This window comes from Nicotiana tabacum, chromosome 24, assembly GCF_000715075.1.
Source record: "Nicotiana tabacum cultivar K326 chromosome 24, ASM71507v2, whole genome shotgun sequence".
In the NCBI taxonomy this organism is placed as follows: domain Eukaryota; kingdom Viridiplantae; phylum Streptophyta; class Magnoliopsida; order Solanales; family Solanaceae; genus Nicotiana; species Nicotiana tabacum.
This window is the reverse complement of record NC_134103.1, coordinates 37,912,189-37,930,558: the sequence shown is the minus strand read 5'-3', so window position 1 is coordinate 37,930,558 and position 18,370 is coordinate 37,912,189.

The following is an 18,370-nucleotide window of genomic DNA, read 5'->3' as shown; positions in this document are numbered from 1 at the left end:
ATAACACAGAACTATAACCTGTAAAGGACTAAAACTAGAAAAATAAAGATTGTAAATAGCGCTGTCAAATTTGGCCCAAGCCCAAATGACCCACAGGTTGAGCTGATTATTAACCCACCCATTTATTAAACTTAACTCATCTTGACCCAACTTATCTCAACCCATTTAAAGTTGGGTTAATTTTTAGTCCAAATTGATCCATGAGTTATTTTATCAAAATATTTTAGAATTTTTTTTTTGGTTTGATATGTTATATATGATCATAAGAAAACAATACATATTAATTAAAGCTTGGTAAGTATTGGGCGGGTTAGGCTATGATCCAAATTTTAGTCCATCTTGACCTAACTTATCTCAGCACAAGTAACTGACCCGCCCATATATTAACTCAACCCATTTTGACCCGCCCAAAAATCGGCTCAACCCGCCTCTAATTGTCACATACTTCTACTAATAGGTGCTCTAACATTATAAACATAGACAATCTCTTTAGCAATGCTTTCCCAGTTTCTTGTTTGTTTTTTTCTAATACCCTCTAGTTCTTCTCAATGACAAGAATGGGTTGCTCTAGTGGTGAGCACCCTCCACTTCCAACCAAGAGGTTGTGAGTTCGAGTCACCCCAAGAGCAAGATGGTGAGTTCTTGGAGGGAGGGAGCCGAGGGTCTATCGGAAACAGACTCTCTACCTCAGGGTAGGGGTAAGGTCTGCGTACATATTACCCTCCCCAGACCCCACTAGTGAGATTATACTGGGTTGTTGTTGTTATTGTGGGCGGCTTTCCAACCATGCCCCATGACCCCTTGGACGCGCCCCGTGGCGTCCTGGCCAGCCTCCCAACGCCCGTCGCCACGGTCCGCCCCGTGGTCTCGGCAGCTCCAAGTGACAAGCGCGCATGTGCCTCTGTCGCCCCACCGATAGCCATTGCCAGTGCCCAGCCACAGGCAGATGCCAACAGCGCCGCGCGCGTAGACAATGCTGTGCGCGCAGACTCTGATGCTAAAGACAAAGTTGCTGCCAACGGACTTGCTGCTGCTTTGTAGAAGATTAAGTCCTTTTCATTGTAAATATAGAGTAGTTTTGCTGCATTTTCTTTAAGTGTGATTTTCCAGCTTTCATAGATCTAGTCATGTAACTTTGGTTTATTTTTTTTAAGCATTATTAAGGGGGACCAAGCAATCAAAACTTTCAAGCAAGCAAACAATTCTCTGTACTGGTGTCTCTCCCCCCGACACCGTCTTGTTTTCTGTAATAGCTTTCATTCAATGCAATCAAGCTTTCTTTCATTCTCAATTCTCTTTTCTGCTCTCTTTCAATTGCTCATGACATTGGTTTTCCCGTACGGCACTGACAATCTAGTCTAGCGTACGGAGGGGACTTCAGTTGGTGGATAGCAACCGTACTGACATCGGTTGCTTAGCCTTACGTCGCCCTTCCAAGGAACTTCAGGAAGGCGCCGCGTAACAGTTGGTATCAAAGCCTAGGCTCGACATCGGACGAGGGATTACATTGCAATTACCACCATTTCTGACCATGGTGAATTATGGGGATCGCATCGCGACCCTTGAGGGAACGGTTGACGCATTACGGCCCATCATGGAAATGGTGCCCGATCTAAAAACCAGCCTAGTGCAAAGGTTGGACGACCTGAACCGCAGACTCATCCAGGCCGAAGTTGACATAGAAAACATCAGTCGCGACTCTGAAGGAGACCGGCAAACAGCAGCCACAGAGGCAGCTGAAATTTTTGGTAAATTTGAGGTCCTCCAGCAGGAGCGTGCCGAGGATTTAGCCAACAGGGAACAAGAGGCAGACAGGGTGACTGCCATGCAACAAACTATAGATAACTTGACAGGTCAGCTCAACGTTGTCAATGCTGCTTTACAAGGCCTACTTCGAGGAGGTGGAAACCAATTTGGGGGTAGTGTGAACCTCGCCCCTATGGCACAAAAGTTGAAAATTTTCGAGCCAAAGCCATACAGTGGAGCTAGGAATGCCAAAGAAGTGGAAAATTTCATTTTCGACATCGAGCAATACTTCGATGCCGTGGGAGGCCTAGAAGAAGCTAAGAAGGTAGCAACTGCTGCCATGTATCTTCAGGGTGATGCCAAACTCTGGTGGCGGGTGAAGTACGAAGCCATCAAGGCCGGCGAAGATGCCCTCGAGACATGGGCGGAACTGAAGGCAGCCATACGCCTACAGTTCTTCCTCGAAAATGTTGAGTACAATGCCAGGAGAATGTTGCGGGAGCTCCGCCAGACCAAATCAGTGCGAGATTACGTGCGGGAATTCTCCGCACTCATGCTGAACATCCGTGACATGTGGGACAAAGACAAACTCTTCACCTTCCTGGAAGGGTTGAAACCTTATGCCCGGATGGAGTTGCAGAGACAAAGGGTAGACACGTTGCCTAAGGCAATCCAAGCAGCAGAGTGCCTTGGGGATTACCAAGTGGAAGCCCGGAAGGATAGGCCTCAACAGCCTGTCCGAGGAGGATACAAAGGGGGCCAACCAAACACTGGTGGCCCTAGCAGAAGTGGAGGAGACCGGAGTGCACCCAAATACAAGGCTCCCTCTTCCGGCAGTACTAGTGCTGCATCTAACAACAATGATCGGGGGAGGAAGCCCCCCTCAGGATGTCGTCATTGCGGCGGACCACATTGGAATAATGAATGCCCACATGCACAGATAAACGCCCATCAAGCTTTTGAGGATGGGACGGATGACGACGCCGATGATGCGGACCAGACCGAGCCAGTAGGTGCATTCAATGCAATTGTTGGCTCCATTTCTGAGTCCTTAGCGGGAACCAGTGCCGGTATCCGTAAGAAGAAGGACCCATGTCCAATTGTCATGAAAGGAAATAAGAAGGCGAATTTGAGGACTCCTCCTCATCAAGAGAGGACCTTAATGTTCGTTGACATGAAGGTAAATGGCAAGCCCATTCGGGCAATGATAGACACGGGTGCCACCCACAACTACTTAGCCTCGACTCAGGTGGAGCGTCTTGGACTAGTTGTAGGAAAGGGCAAAGGTCGTGTGAAGGCTATCAACTCACCACCTCAACCAGTGGGTGGAATAGCCAAAGAAGTACCAGTGAAGCTTGGCCCTTATGAAGGAAAGTTCAACCTGCGCGTAGTGATCATAGATGACTTTGAGTTAATAGTGGGGTTGGAATTCCTGAGACAGACCAATACCATGCCCGCACCGTATGCAGACATGCTACTGATGATGGGAGCAAATGGGGCCAAGCCCTGCATTATTCCGTGCATTCCCATGAAGATGGCAGCCGAGAACATCTCGGCCTTGCAGTTGAAGAAGGGGGTAAAAAGACATGAACCCACGTTCCTGGCTACCCTCTGCATGGAAGATATAGAACGCTCCTCGGGTCCCATTCCTGCACCCGTGAAGGAGTTGCTTCTGGAATTTGAAGACATCATGCCACAAGACATGCCAAAGCGCCTTCCGCCTAGGCGAACTGTGGACCATGAGATTGAGTTGGTGCCGGGTGCGAAGCCACCTGCCCGGGCGCCGTACAGAATGTCACAACCCGAACTCTCCGAGCTTCGGAGACAATTGACGGAAATGCTAGACACAGGGATCATCGTGCCCTCCAAGTCCCCATATGGGTCGCCTGTGCTATTCCAAAAGAAACATGATGGTAGTTTACGACTCTGTGTGGATTACCGGGCTCTAAACAAAATCACCGTGAAAAACAAGTATCCTATTCCGCTAATGGCAGACTTGTTTGATAGACTGGGTGGTGCGATGGTATTCACCAAAATAGACCTGAGGACAGGTTATTGGCAAGTTCGGATTGCAGATGGTGATGAGCACAAGACGACCTGTGTGACAAGATATGGGTCGTACGACTTCCTGGTTATGCCCTTTGGCTTGACTAATGTGCCAGCCACATTTTGCAACTTGATGAACCAAGTCTTCCGAGAATACATTGATGAATTCGTCGTGGTTTATTTGGATGACATTGTCGTATATAGCCAGACACTGGAAGGACACCTGGAGCATTTGCGGAAGGTCCTAGCCCGATTGCGGGAGCACGAATTATATGCGAAGCTATCCAAGTGCTCCTTTGCTCAGAAATAAATTGACTTCCTCGGACATGTCATCGAGGAAGGGAGGATCAAGATGGACCAGCAGAAGATTCAGGCCATTACAGAATGGTCGCCTCCTAAGGATATATATGCCTTGAGGTCGTTCCTTGGTCTATGCAACTTCTATCGGCGTTTTGTGAAAAGTTACTCCCTCATTGCAGTGCCGCTGACAGAACTTCTCAAGAAGGCCACCCCGTGGGATTGGGGCCCCAAGCGGGCAGAGGCCTTCGACGCATTGAAGATGGCTATGTCTAGTAGCCCAGTCTTGGCCTTCCCTGACTTGGCCAAGCCATTCGAAGTGCAAACGGATGCCTCCGACTATGCACTTGGTGGAGTATTGCTACAAGAAGGGCATCCCGTAGCGTACGAGAGCCGAAAACTGAAGGATGCAGAGCGGCGCTATGCCGCCCATGAGAAAGAATTATTGGCTGTCGTTCATTGCTTACGCCTTTGGAGGCATTATCTACTGGGAGCCCCATTCGTGGTCAAGACAGACAACACAGCCGTTAGCCATTTCATGACCCAACCAAAGCTGAACGGTCGACAGGCTAGGTGGCAGGAACTCCTAGCGGAATTTCACTTCAACCTGGAGTACCGAAGTGGAAAGACCAATCATGTTGCTGATGCACTCAGTCGGAGAGCTGATCTAGCATCGATGTGTGTACTCGCCGCCCTAAAGGGAAGCGAAGTAACCACCACCATAAAAGACCAGATACAGGATCTACTCATCAAGGATCCTGCTGCACAGTATTTGGTTGATTTGGTAGGACAGGGCAAGACTCGCCAGTTCTACACCGAAGATGGTTTCCTGAAGGTGAAAGGGAACCGACTTTATGTTCCTAAAGGAGGAGATCTGCGACGGGCTCTTCTTGCAGAATGCCACGATACTTTGTGGGCCGGTCATCCCGGCGAGGAACACACCATGCATTACTTCGCCGTGCATATTATTGGCCTCAAATGGTCGATGACGTCGCTCAGTATGTGAAGACTTGTCTAGTATACCAGAAAGATAAGTCAGACCGCTTGACGCAGGCAGGGCTCTTGGAACCACTAGCGGTCCCAAAAAGACCTTGGGAAAGCATTTCCCTGGACTTCATCACCAGATTGCCCAAGGTCGGAGATCTCATAACTATCTTGGTTGTGGTGGATCGGTTTTCCAAGTATGCTACCTTTATAGCAGCCCCACAATATATATCAGCAGAAGATACAGCTCGACTATTCTTCTCTCATGTCGTCAAATATTGGGGCTTACCTAAAGACATTGTTAGTGATCGCGACTCACGCTTCACTAGCAATTTTTGGACCCAACTCTTTAAGTGCCTCGGGTCAAAATTGAGTCATAGCTCAAGTTTTCATCCGCAATCTGATGGCCAGACGGAGCGATTCAATGGCATGCTAGAGGAATATCTCCGGCACTTTGTGACCGGATCGCAGAAGAATTGGGTGAAGCTTCTGGATGCTGCTCAACTGTGTTTCAATTCACAAAAGAGCTCAAGTACCAACAAAAGCGCTTTTGAAATTGTTACCGGACAGCAACCGCTACTCCCACACACAGTGAACGCACCAAACATGTCAAAATCTCCTCGGGCTGCTAGCTTCTCAAAAGAATGGAAGCAAAATTTGGAGATAGTGCAGAGCTATCTAGTTAAAGCCCAAAAGCGGATGAAGAGGCATGCTGATCAGAATCGCCGCTTTGTTGAATACCAGGTGGGAGACAAAGTGATGGTCAAAATCCCAAGGCGGTACTTGTTTGCAGGGGTCCATGACCCTCGCCTATTGCAAAAATATATTGGACCCTTGTCCATTGAAAGGCGCATTGGAAAAGTTGCATACCGGGTGGATACCCCAGCTTGGTGGAAAATCTATCCTATTTTCCATGTCAGTCTCCTGAAACCTTTTCGGGAAGATATGGAGGATCCTTAATGAAGCCAACTCACAATACCAAGTATTCGAGGCCCCAATTCAACCGGGAAAAGGCGTGCTGAAGCTATTCTTGAAGATCGAGTGATTCACGCCTCAAGAAAAGATCACCAGGAGTTCTTGGTGAAATGGCAGGGATGTGATGCAAAGGAGAATACTTGGGAGAGGGGAACAAACCTCAAAGCCTACAAGAGCCTGATTGATGATTATCTTGCAAGGAATGCGCCGAGGACGTCACCAACTCAGGTGGGAGAGAATATCATGGGCGGCTTTCCAACCATGCCCCATGACCCCTTGGACGCGCCCCGTGGCGTCCTGGCCAGCCTCCCAACGCTCGTCGCCACGGTCGGCCCCGTGGTCTCGGCAGCTCCAAGTGACAAGCGCGCATGTGCCTCTGTCGCCCCACCGATAGCCATTGCCAATGCCCAGCCACAGGCAGATGCCAACAGCGCCGCGTGCGTAGACAATGCCGCGCGCGCAGACCCTGATGCTAAAGACAAAGTTGCTGCCAACGGACTTGCTGCTGCTTTGTAGAAGACTAAGTCCTTTTTATTGTAAATATATAGTAGTTTTGCTGCATTTTCTTTAAGTGTGATTTTTCAGCTTTCATAGATCTAGTCATGTAACTTTGGTTTATTTTTTTTAAGCATTATTAAGGGGGACCAAGCAATCAAAACTTTCAAGCAAGCAAACAATTCTCTGTACTGGTGTCTCTCCCCCCCGACACCGTCTTGTTTTCTGTAATAGCTTTCATTCAATGCAATCAAGCTTTCTTTCATTCTCAATTCTCTTTTCTGCTCTCTTTCAATTGCTCATGACATTGATTTTCCCGTACGGCACTGACAATCTAGTCTAGCGTACGGAGGGGACCTCAGTTGGCGGACAGCAATCGTACTGACATCGGTTGCTTAGCCTTACGTCGCCCTTCCAAGGAACTTCAGGAAGGCGCCGCGTAACAGTAATAATGATATGGATGTACAAAACCCAGCAAGAAAAATTATCCAAACAACAATATACTACGGGAAAATATTCACCAGAACTCAGAAATATAACAAAGAGTAGAGAAAAACTGGAATCAAATGGAAAAACTTTGAAAAGAAACCCCAAAATATCAGCAAAACAAACATATTTAAAGGAAGAGAGAGAGAGACAGCAATACAAGTTTTCTTGCTATGAAGCATGAAGATTAGTAGCAACCAAAATGTAAAATCAGAAAGAGACAAATTCATGAAACAATTCTAAAGAGAGAAAGATACGAGAAAAGCAAGCGCAGAAGAATTTAGAAACCCATTGTACCAAAAACATAATAATTGAGAAACTCACCAATGATGATACTAGCTTGAAGTAACAGAGGAAGAAAGAGAACTAGAGGAGTAAAGAGATGGAGAATTGTAGAGAATTACGATAATCTTGTTTGTATCTAAAATAGTACACGTGGTTTTGGTACAGGAAAATAAAAGTGCACGTGTTTATTAACCAATTATATAGACTCGAATATACGGTACAATTTACACCATTTTACGGTACAAATTATGCAAAATACATAAGTTACCCCTAAATTATATAGATCAAATCATGCTACACGCTTTTTACGGACAAAAATTACCTTACACACTCAACGTCTCTAAAACACACTACTTTTTTTGGTGACCAATTTACCAAATTATGTGTGATCTCACGTACCAATTAAGTTTTAACACGTGTCATAACTCAAAAAAAAATACTTAATTTCCACCCTAATTAATATTTTTTTCTTAAAAAGAAACAAAAATAATCAAAGGACCCTCCTCAACCCGTCTCTCTATCTTTCCCTACCCTACTCTTAGTCAACTTTTCCATTAAAATTTTTTTTCCATTAAAATCCACCGGAATAATCCCCAAATCATAGGTCCTCCATTATCCTCTCATTTCACACCCAACAGCTGCCCAACTACTCTCTCACCACTACTAGCCACCAAACAACTCGACACCGGTCGGAGTTGCCGTCTGGCTAGCCAAAATCGCTCCCTTGCCAATTCCAGATAATTGGATCGGGAGGAAACTCGCCGAAGAATGGTCAGATCTTGGCCGGTTCTGCCGAATTTGACAAGAAACGGAGCTTCTCCATCGTTTCTTATTTTTATTTTTGTGTCTCTTCTTCTCACCTTTTTGTTTCATCTGAAATGTTGGCCGGAAAATTAAAAACTCCGGCGACCCATAGTTTTGATGTCGTTTGTTCGTTTCACGGTTGACCATCGGAGCTCCAGCGATTGCCAACTTGCTTATGTTATCGACTGAGATCTTCACATAATACCTTGCTTACATCTCCAACTTGAACAAATCCTTTCTTTAACAATCTGCCAACTGTTAATTTGTGGAAATATTAGTGTAATTATAGGTATTAATCGTCATTAGTGTGGTATAAACAGGAGAAGGTAAAGAATATAAAGAGTAAACGTCATCCTTGTAGCTGAAATGACTCTAAATTTTTTTAAAATAAAAAAGGCGGGATATGTGGCATTTTGATAATGGTTCAGACCCAAAAAATTTAACTTCACTCGTGTGTAAAACACGCACGCCAGCTGTTAAAATAGTGTCTTAGACACAATTTTAAAAGATTGAGCGTGTAAGATGATTTCCGTCCGCATAAAATGTGTAACATGAATTTGGTCCATAGTTCAGAGGTAACTTATGTATTTTGCCTATAAATTAAGGTAAAGTGAGAAAAAGCTCAAAATAGTCCGCTACCTTTAGACTTGGACTCAAAGTAATCCTATTTCTTTCGGGTGGAGCATTAATAGTCCACATCTTTTGAGAAAGTGATGCATTTTAAGTCTCAAACCTAACCATCGTGAGTCTTCTAACGGAACAAAAGTTATCACGTGTGCCTCATATGTTTCCCTCCAAACTCAAACTCTTGTTGTTGCAACATCCTTTGGGCTTCTCCTTTTGTAAAACGATCAAACTGCAAATAAGTTTCTCTTCTTTGTTTCTTATCTTCAAAAAAATCCTAAAGTAACATACATCATATTCCCTTAAATAGCATAATAACACCGTGGAAGTAACAATGTCTTTAAGGAGTTACAGTGGCAGAGAATCGATTCCAATTTATGGTTAGTTTTTCTTTACTTTTATCGAACCCCTTCCCACAAAAAAATTCTATACAATAAGCTTGTTTCTGAATATGTAAAGAGAACCCTTTGTTCAGAAAAACACCTTTGCAACTTTGTTGTTGTTTAAAAAAAAATATGATTTGAATCCACGGCCTAAAATCTAGACATTTTCTATATGTACTACTGTTAAAGTCTTATTGAATATGTATTATTTTTGTTAATTATATCACAATATATTTTTTGTAATTTCAGAAGCGATAACCAAGACATCATTTGTCAGTATCAAAATATACCATGGAGGAATTATGAAACGTATGCTAGAAAAGTATTATGTTGGGGACAACATCGACTCTATTGATTATGTTAACGTGAAAAAAATGAACCTTGATAAGTTCAAGAACATGGCAGCAATTTGTGGATATTTAAAGGATTTAATAACTTTTTGGCATAGGTATGGAAGATCCGGTAATAGATGGAGGTTGGTATCTACAGATAATGAAGCATATGCAGTTGGCAGAAACATCCCGAATGACAATGTGATTGTGATTTACTTCGAACACTTGGACTCATATTTCAGTATAGAAAATATAGATTCGGTATATAAATCAAATGCTAGAGATAATGACAAACATCAATTTGTGCGGAAAAATTCATCTAGTGATAATTTTAGTGACTCCGAAGATGATTTGTCTGATGATCTACTTGTTGATAAACATGAAAAAATTGTAGAAAGCATTATAGATAAAAGCGAGATTCTTAGTGTCGAAGGGAAGAGAAAGATGGCCGCTCCAGAAGGGGAATCTGACAGTATTGATTCTGCAGACACAAAAAGTTTGCATATCGATTCCGAGACTGAGGAATTCAATTTTTCTCACTTCAACCCACATACAGATAGAGATAAGCCTATTTTTTCTCTGGAATGTACTTTTGCAAGCAAGCAAGATTTTAAAAATGCCGTAGATACTCATAAGATTAACAATGAAAAGTATATTAAGTGGAAGAAAAATGACAAAGAAAGAATGAAGGTTGTTTGTATACATCCAAAGTGCGAATAGGAAATCATGTCATATAAAATGCAAAGGGACACGACGCTTCAGATTAGCAAGTACAAACCTACACATACTTGGAAGGAGTGGAATTATGAAAATAGAACAATAACATCATCCTTCATTGCAAGAAAATATCTCAAAGAAATTAAATCAAACAACGGTTGGAGCTTACTTGAGTTCAGAGATAGGGTGAGTTTAGATCTACGAGCTAAAGTGACTTTATCTCAAGCCAAAAGAGCTAAGATGAAAGTTATTGCGTTAATTGATGGTGATATTAAGGATCAATACAAAATGATATGGGATTATTGCATTGAAATTGATAGAACAAATCGAGGCAGTACAATTCACATGAAGTTTACTGATAATGAGGTGCCAAACAAGCCATATAGATTTCAGAGAATATACATCTGTTTTGTTGCTTATAAGAAAGGTTACAAGGCTGGATGTAGAAAGATAATAGGTGTTGACGGTTGTTGGTTGAAAGGTCCAATGTATGGGACACAATTATTATCTGCAGTCGGAATTGATGGTAATAATAACATATTTTCCATTGCCTACGCGATTGCTGAGAAAGAAAGTAGAGAGACATGGGTGTGGTTTTTGAACTATTTGGCAGTTGATTTAGATATAGATGAGAGTGGTTGGACCTTTATGTCTGACAAACAAAAAGGTCTTATATTGAAGCTTTTAATGAAGTTTTACCATATGTTAGCCATAGATTTTGTGCGAGGCACCTTCATAACAATTTTAAGAGAGCTGATTTTAGTGGGTTCATATTAAAAAAAAAGTATTTTGGGCTGCTGCAAAGGCTACTACTGTGGAAGAATTTGATGCTTGCATGTGTACGGATGATAGAGTTAGATACGAATGTTGTTGCTTGGCTCAATGACAAAGAACCTAGCGAATGGTCAAGTTCACATTTTTCTTCAGATGCCAAGTGTGATATTTTATTAAATAACTTGTGTAAAGTGTTTAATAGCATGATCCTTGATGCTTGACACTTCTGGAGAAATTGCGGTATCTTCTCATGGCTAGAATGCTAGCTAATAGGGAGAAAACGCAGAAATAGAGTTTGGGTGATGTTTGTCCAAATATTAAGGACATATTGCACAAAAATCAGACTACAGCCGGTGAATATATCCCTCAAAAATCTAATAAGTGGAATTATGAGATTATAGGAGCTACTATTCGTGACAATTGGGCAGTTGATTTGAAGAATCGAACATACAGCTATAGAAAATGGAGTATCATGGGAATTTCTTGCAAGCATGCTATTGCATCAATTTGGGCTAAGAAGGATGACATTCTTGACTACGTGGATGACTGCTACAAGGTAGAAACGTACGGAAGAATTTATGAATATGCAATTCTTCCGATAAATGGGCCACAATTGTGGGCTAAATCAACTAAAATTCCTCCTTGGCCTCCAGAAGAAGTAGCAGTTGAAATAGATTCTGGTTGGATATACTCTCAACAGACATAACAAAATTAAATGGATTGCTGGTAAATTAGCTTTTTCTAGTGCTAATATGTGTTTAATGTTAATGGTAGCTTATCCTTATTTCAAGTGCTTATCTGTGCATTTTTCAGGTTTTGCTATCAGTTTCTTTGGTGCTGCTACTATGTTGCTTTTCGATATTTGGTGATGTAGTACTGCTAATGAATTGTAGTTTCATGTGGTACTATTCTGCTGCATTTTCAAGTGCTCATATTTCAAATGACGTTGTTACTGTTCTGCTTTTCTTTTTTGGTGTTGGGGTGGTGCTACTGTGCTGCGCTGTTTGAAATTTCTGCTATAGATAAAGTTTTCTTATTGTGATTACCAAAAATATTTCAGTGTTCAGAATACTATCACAGATAAGGTGACTTCTTTTGAGTTAATTAAAATGGACCGTGAGTTGATTAAAATGTTGTCAAGCTATTATGCAAAATAGTAGTAACTATTTGTTCCCAAGATTTAAAGAACTATATATTGTAAATGCCCCTACAATGATACTGAAAAGATGCCGTCATGTAAACGGGATTACGACATCAAATGCTTAACAGTAAATTTGATTAAGCAAAGTTGAATCTCATGAAACAGAATGTCCAAACCTTATGCTTCCACTAAATGTTATTTCTACTTAGTGAAACAGAATGTCCAAATGGGTGAGAATTACTACTGATATTTTGTGCCATTTCCTTTTTCTTTTCCAGACAAACAATCTTTTGTACTAATAAAATATAGTGTCATGTGTAACAAAGAAATGTTTTAAGCAAGGATGTCGTTTGCTTTGTCACAACTTTCATGTTAGGGATGAATGGAGTCAGGTAAAGCAATCTTTCCAACTAAAACTTAAACATTCGTTCATATCATGTCATCAAAGTTAGAAAGTGAAATCTGAAATTAATAATACCAGGTAACATTGAATAACACTGATTTAATCATACCCACCATTACAGCGAAAAGTAAATGGTACATTTTCCTACGACAACTACATGTATTCATGCTTTAGGATGTCAATTTGCAGTCTACATGTTACAACAACACAATTACACAGAGTATATTAATCAAATGAAACGCTGGAAAGGCATTTTGGTCATCATCTTTTTCCTTTTCAGATGTTTAAACTCAGCTTTCATTTGCCTCATTTTTCCTCTTTTTCTTTCAGCTTTTTCTATCTCAGCTTTCATTTGACTAATTGTATCAACATAAAAGCTTATTTCTGTTTCTGCCCATTGCTCTACCTTTACTTCCTCTTGACTATGCTTCTCCACATTATTGTATACCTTCAACTGATAAATATGAGTGTCTGTAGTTGCACAAGAAATAGGTTTGAAATCAAGAAAGAGAATGAGCGAACCTAATTTCCCGCTTGGTCTCCCAAATATGTAAACTAGGGTTATGAAACTTTGGGGAAATAAATGGGGGAAGAGAGTCGATCCATTTTGTTTTAAGATAGAGAGGTGTTTGTTTGTTTTGAAGGAAATATCACGTGCATATTCAGATATCTCTGTTAGAAGGCTTACGGTGGTTAGTTTTGACACTTAAAATGCACTACTTTCTCAAAAAATATGCTTTGAGTCCAAGTCCAAAGGTACCGGACTATTTTGAGCTTTTTATCAAGGTAAAGTAATACATTGATAACATTAGGACTTTTTTTTAAAGGTGGGAGGAATGGAATCCCATACAACAAGACGAAGTCAATATACTTGGACCTGCTTATATTGGGTGAAGAAACCTTTTTTTTCTTTAAGTTTAGCCATTCAATGTGCGGTACCTCTAAACTGACTAATTTGGATTTGCGTTATAGAAAATCCACTATGGCAATTTTAAGAATTGACCTCGACTTCTCTGTCTAAGGCTAGAGAACTTTAGTCATCATATACTACACACATGTGTGTGTATATATATATATATAGTGAAAGAACAAGTGTAACAGTAACACACAAGATAAAGATATAACTATAACAGTACGGGCCTAAGGAAAAACACAGAGATACCTACATGAGGAACCCAAACGGCATCAGGATCATCTCAGACTCGACAGTTAGGCCAGCCGCGGGGTTGCATTGAGTGTGACGACGCAGGTCACATTAGGAGGTACTGTCCTAGGTTGATGAGCAGCAGACCACAGCAGGGTACTCGTGCCATGATTCCGGCACCAGTTGCTCCATCGCCCGCACAGCCAGCTAGAGGCGGGGGTCAGGCAGCTAGAGGTGGTGGTCAGGCAGTTAGAGGTGCATGCCATCCAGTTAGAGGCCGTCCGAGGGGCGGAGGTCAGAGTGGTGGGGCTCATCCCCGTTTATATATATATATATATACAAGATCGAACCAAATTATAGAGCAAAATTTTATAAGTAATAGTCAACAAGTTGAAATTCATTTATCAATAGATTTTTTTCTTCCATTTGAACTGATTTCAATAATCATTTTAGTTGCTTTAATAGGTGCAACTGTTGTAGCTCGCCAATAAAAAATTTCTATTAAAACTTGGAATTCGAATAAAATTTTGTTCTGTCTTATCACATTCATTGGTTATATGTCAACTGGGGGATCTAGTAAATAGCAAAAATACATTGGTTATATATAAAAATTTATTAAAATTGAACAAATAGTAAATATAAACTCATAACCGTAAAATATAACCATAAAATTTAAATTTTGGATCATGCTCGGTCTATCAAGCATTATGAATTTGGAAACTTTTCTTTTTCCATTAAAAATCATCGCTCTTTTAATTTGGTCAACTCGCTCAGCGGGCATCTGCAACATTCAAGTAAGGAGAGGTTGAGTGCTTTCATCTTATCTGAACTGCTTTTTGAAGATATATTTTAGTTTATTTGTTACTTTTGAGTCTTTCGCTTCAAATTTTCTGTTATTCAGTAACTCCATTTTTAATATGATTTATATGGTCTGTACGGATTTAAGATCTGTAAGTTTCGGGTGCCACACTACTTTGAACTATAACATACAAAACTTTGCATAAGTGGTGTCAATATTTATATATAAAAAAATAATAAATAAATTTATCATCAATTATATAGACACGGAAGAACTTTGACTCATTGATTCAGTTGTTTCTTAAGATAGAAAAGGTCTGGGATTCAATTTACCTAATAACAAATTTTTAACGATATAGAGTGTTTGGATTGACTTTTAAAAAATATTCATTCTAGTAACAAAGGCTCAAACGTCAGGAAGCAGCCTTTAACCAGCACCAGGAAGCAATCTTTACTAGGTTGGTGTGAGTTTAAGCGCAACATACAAAAAAAGTATTAAAAAGTGTAGCAAAAGGGATTCTAACTACGACTCATTTAGCAAATTTATTTTTAATACTCAGTTTAAGTTAAAAATAAACAACCACTTAGAAAATCTATGGTTATTGTATATCAACTTCCTCCCTGCGACTTTTGGATAGTTTTCTCTTAATTTTTGCCACATTCTTTTAATGAAAAATGTTTCTAGTTGCTGCAATTCTAACAGTATGATCTGAGCATCTCCCACATACTTCTTTGCCTTTGTAATCTTTTGTATCATCTAAGAGGCCTGCCTAGGTGCCACCGTCTACTCTTTCCATAGTATATATATGTGTACTTATTGTATTCATTATTTGTCCTTCTTTCTGCACAAGTTACATGATATATAGTTTACAAACTGCAACACTGTTTCATGTTAAAATATGAATGGTGTTGACTGTTGAATCTTTCAGCTAATTTTGAATAATAAATTTCCTCCCCGAGCTAACTAAGCTTTCCTTGAGAAATCAGTTTCTTTAGTTTGTAGAAATTTCCTTCAATCAATTGTACAATTTTCTAGGGTAGCACAAATATCTAAGACTAGAATGTTTATGTTTGGATAGAAAATACAATATTCATAATCAATTGGAACCTCCCCTGCATAGGATAAGCATCTTGATATAATTTTGCCTAGCCCTAGCATATTCTCAATCAGAGGGAAGCACTGCACAATTGATAGGCTTCTAATACTTGATGGTACACCTAAAATGACACTGTTAATTAATTCTATTTCACGGGTCATGTGAAATACTAATAAAATTTTAACTTACATTAGAGAATTAAAAAATATATGAAAGTCCATTTAGTACAAATTTTTTAAATTTATCTCTAATTTATTTTCTTTGAAAGTTAATTTTATGTTCTATTTTAATTAAGCGAACTTGAATTTAAGCTCAAATTAAATGGGATGATTATATCATTCAGTCACATTTGAATTTAATCACAGTTTAAGCTATTTCTTTCTTAATCGATTAACTTATTATGAAATGAATGTCGGTCTTTCGAGCCTGTACTTTTCTGGCCCCAGCATAAGCCTTGATGAAAGAGTCCGCGAGCATCTCAAAGGATTCTATGGAATGCTCGGGTAACACTGAATACCACGTCAAGGCTCCCCTCGTGAGAGTTTCTCCAAATTTCTTCAGTAAAACAGATTCAATTTTGTGAGGAGCTAAATCATTTCCCTTCACCGTCGTTGTGCAAGTGGTAACGTGCTCCTGAGGGTCTAAAGTTCTTTCATACTTTGGCACATCGGGCATTTTGAACCGCTTCGGGATTAATTCTGGTGCCGCACTGGTCTTGTACTGCAATAGAGTATACTTCTTTGAGTCCAGGCCTTTTAGCACTGGTGGCGTGCCCGGTATTTGGTCAATGCGGACGTTCACTTCCCTAAAAAACCGTAAAAGTTCATTCTTGAAAGGATCGTTCCGTTATTTAGGACGGATTTGCTCTCCCCAGTCCGATCGGAGCCAACTTCGCCTCTAGGAGTGTTGTTGTTGACCCTCTGCGTTGTTTGATTCGCGGGAGCACCGGGAGGAATAAGATCTCGTGTATTCGCATTATTCGAAGCCCCCGACAATGCCTGCTTCAACTCCATCATAACCTTATCATGTCACGTGAGGTGGTCTAGAATGATCGTCTGTTGCTCTTGCAAGACCCTTATCGCGTCAACGACATGTTCCTCCTCAGCATCATCGGGAGTTGTCTCCCGAATATGTCGAGGATACTGCCTGTCATGCACCGGTGTGGTGTCATTCCCCTCATTGTAGGTGTCACTGATTGAGTCCTCGAAATGAGGCTGGTCCCCTCGAATCTCGAGATTGTGTGTGTTGTTAACAACGTTATCTGCCATTTGTTATGATTTTTTCTAGGATAAAATAATCAAAATACGTTAGTAAAAATGACAAGGATCAATTCAATCGCACGGCTGTCTAGGCTCCACGGTGGACGCCAAACTGTTTACCCGTAAAACGGTACAGTTGAATTTATACGTAATTTCTGGACAAGTAAATTAATTTGATCCTGAAATAATAAAATAATTGAAGGATTATACAATATTTAGCCTTCAGATGGCGACGAAATAACAGAAATAGCAGTTCCGGAAATAGGTTTTTCGGGCACAACAACAATGAAATCAAAAAGCAAGCAGATAAGATTGTATTAAGATTTGAATAGAATGTTGCATGAGTTTGTTAGAAAATCCCACCTACAATGATAACTGAGCTCACTATTTATAGCTACTTCTAGGGACGGAGGTCCTAGGATCGTGCCCCTCTTTAATGTCAATTATGAGGGTTATTGATGAAGATATAACGGTGAACATAAATGTCAAATTTTCTGTAACGGACAATCGTTCTTAATGCCATGAAATATTCTCTATTAAATGCTATTGGGTGAAGAGTATTCATCACATCTTTATTAGCGTTATTCTTTCCGATGACAAACGAATCAGTTGTTTTCTGTCTTGGTCATCCCCCATCTTGGGTTCCACATATCCCTCTTTTGGGCGGCCATGTGTCATAGCATATTTTACTCTATACAATATATATATATATATAAACTTATATTGTGGTTTTAAGGATATGTGATTTAAACCAATACTAATTGATAAACAACGAATTAAATAGATAAATTGGACAATAGAATAAATCAAACCGGTCTGCAAACAATGCCTCGACCTCGATTCGAGATAGTCTCGAGGTTAGTTAATAAGAACAGTAGAGGATGGAACAAACAATGATGAACAGTAAGTAAAATAAAGAAAGCAGCGTATATGTATATTCTTATCACTAAATAATGATTGTTTTTCTTACAAGTGAATGAGATCCCTCTTTATATAATAGAGGAATCCTAAATATGGTGCAATTCTAATTACGGAAATAAATCCCATGATTGGTACCAATAACCGCTCTTAATTTGATCTGTTTCGTGATTTCCGCCATGATCTTCGACCGATTATTCATATCTCACCATTCTGTTATTATGCTCCACTCGAAGTCAGTCATACTTGGTCTCGATTGTTGATGGCCTCGGTATCAACATACATTTCGATCTCTAGGCTCGATGTCTCATCTTCGAGCTTGCGTATGATGACCTAAAATATAATCTTTAAATTTAATAATTAATTATATATTCTAAAACCTCAAAAAGTACTATTTATAACTCCTCGACTTGCGTGCACAGTCCGTAAAATTTTTCAGAATGCTTTTATGTGAAAAATAGATTAAAATGCGAAATAGAGCTTTAAAACTCAATTGAGTTGACTTTGGTCAATATTTTAAGCAAACGGACTCGGACCAGTATTTTGACAGTTTTGGTAGGTCCGTATCATGATTTGGGACTTGGGCGTATGCCCGGAATCGAATTCCGAGGGCACTAGCCTGAGATATGGAATTTTGATGAAAAATTAAAAGTTTGAAAGCC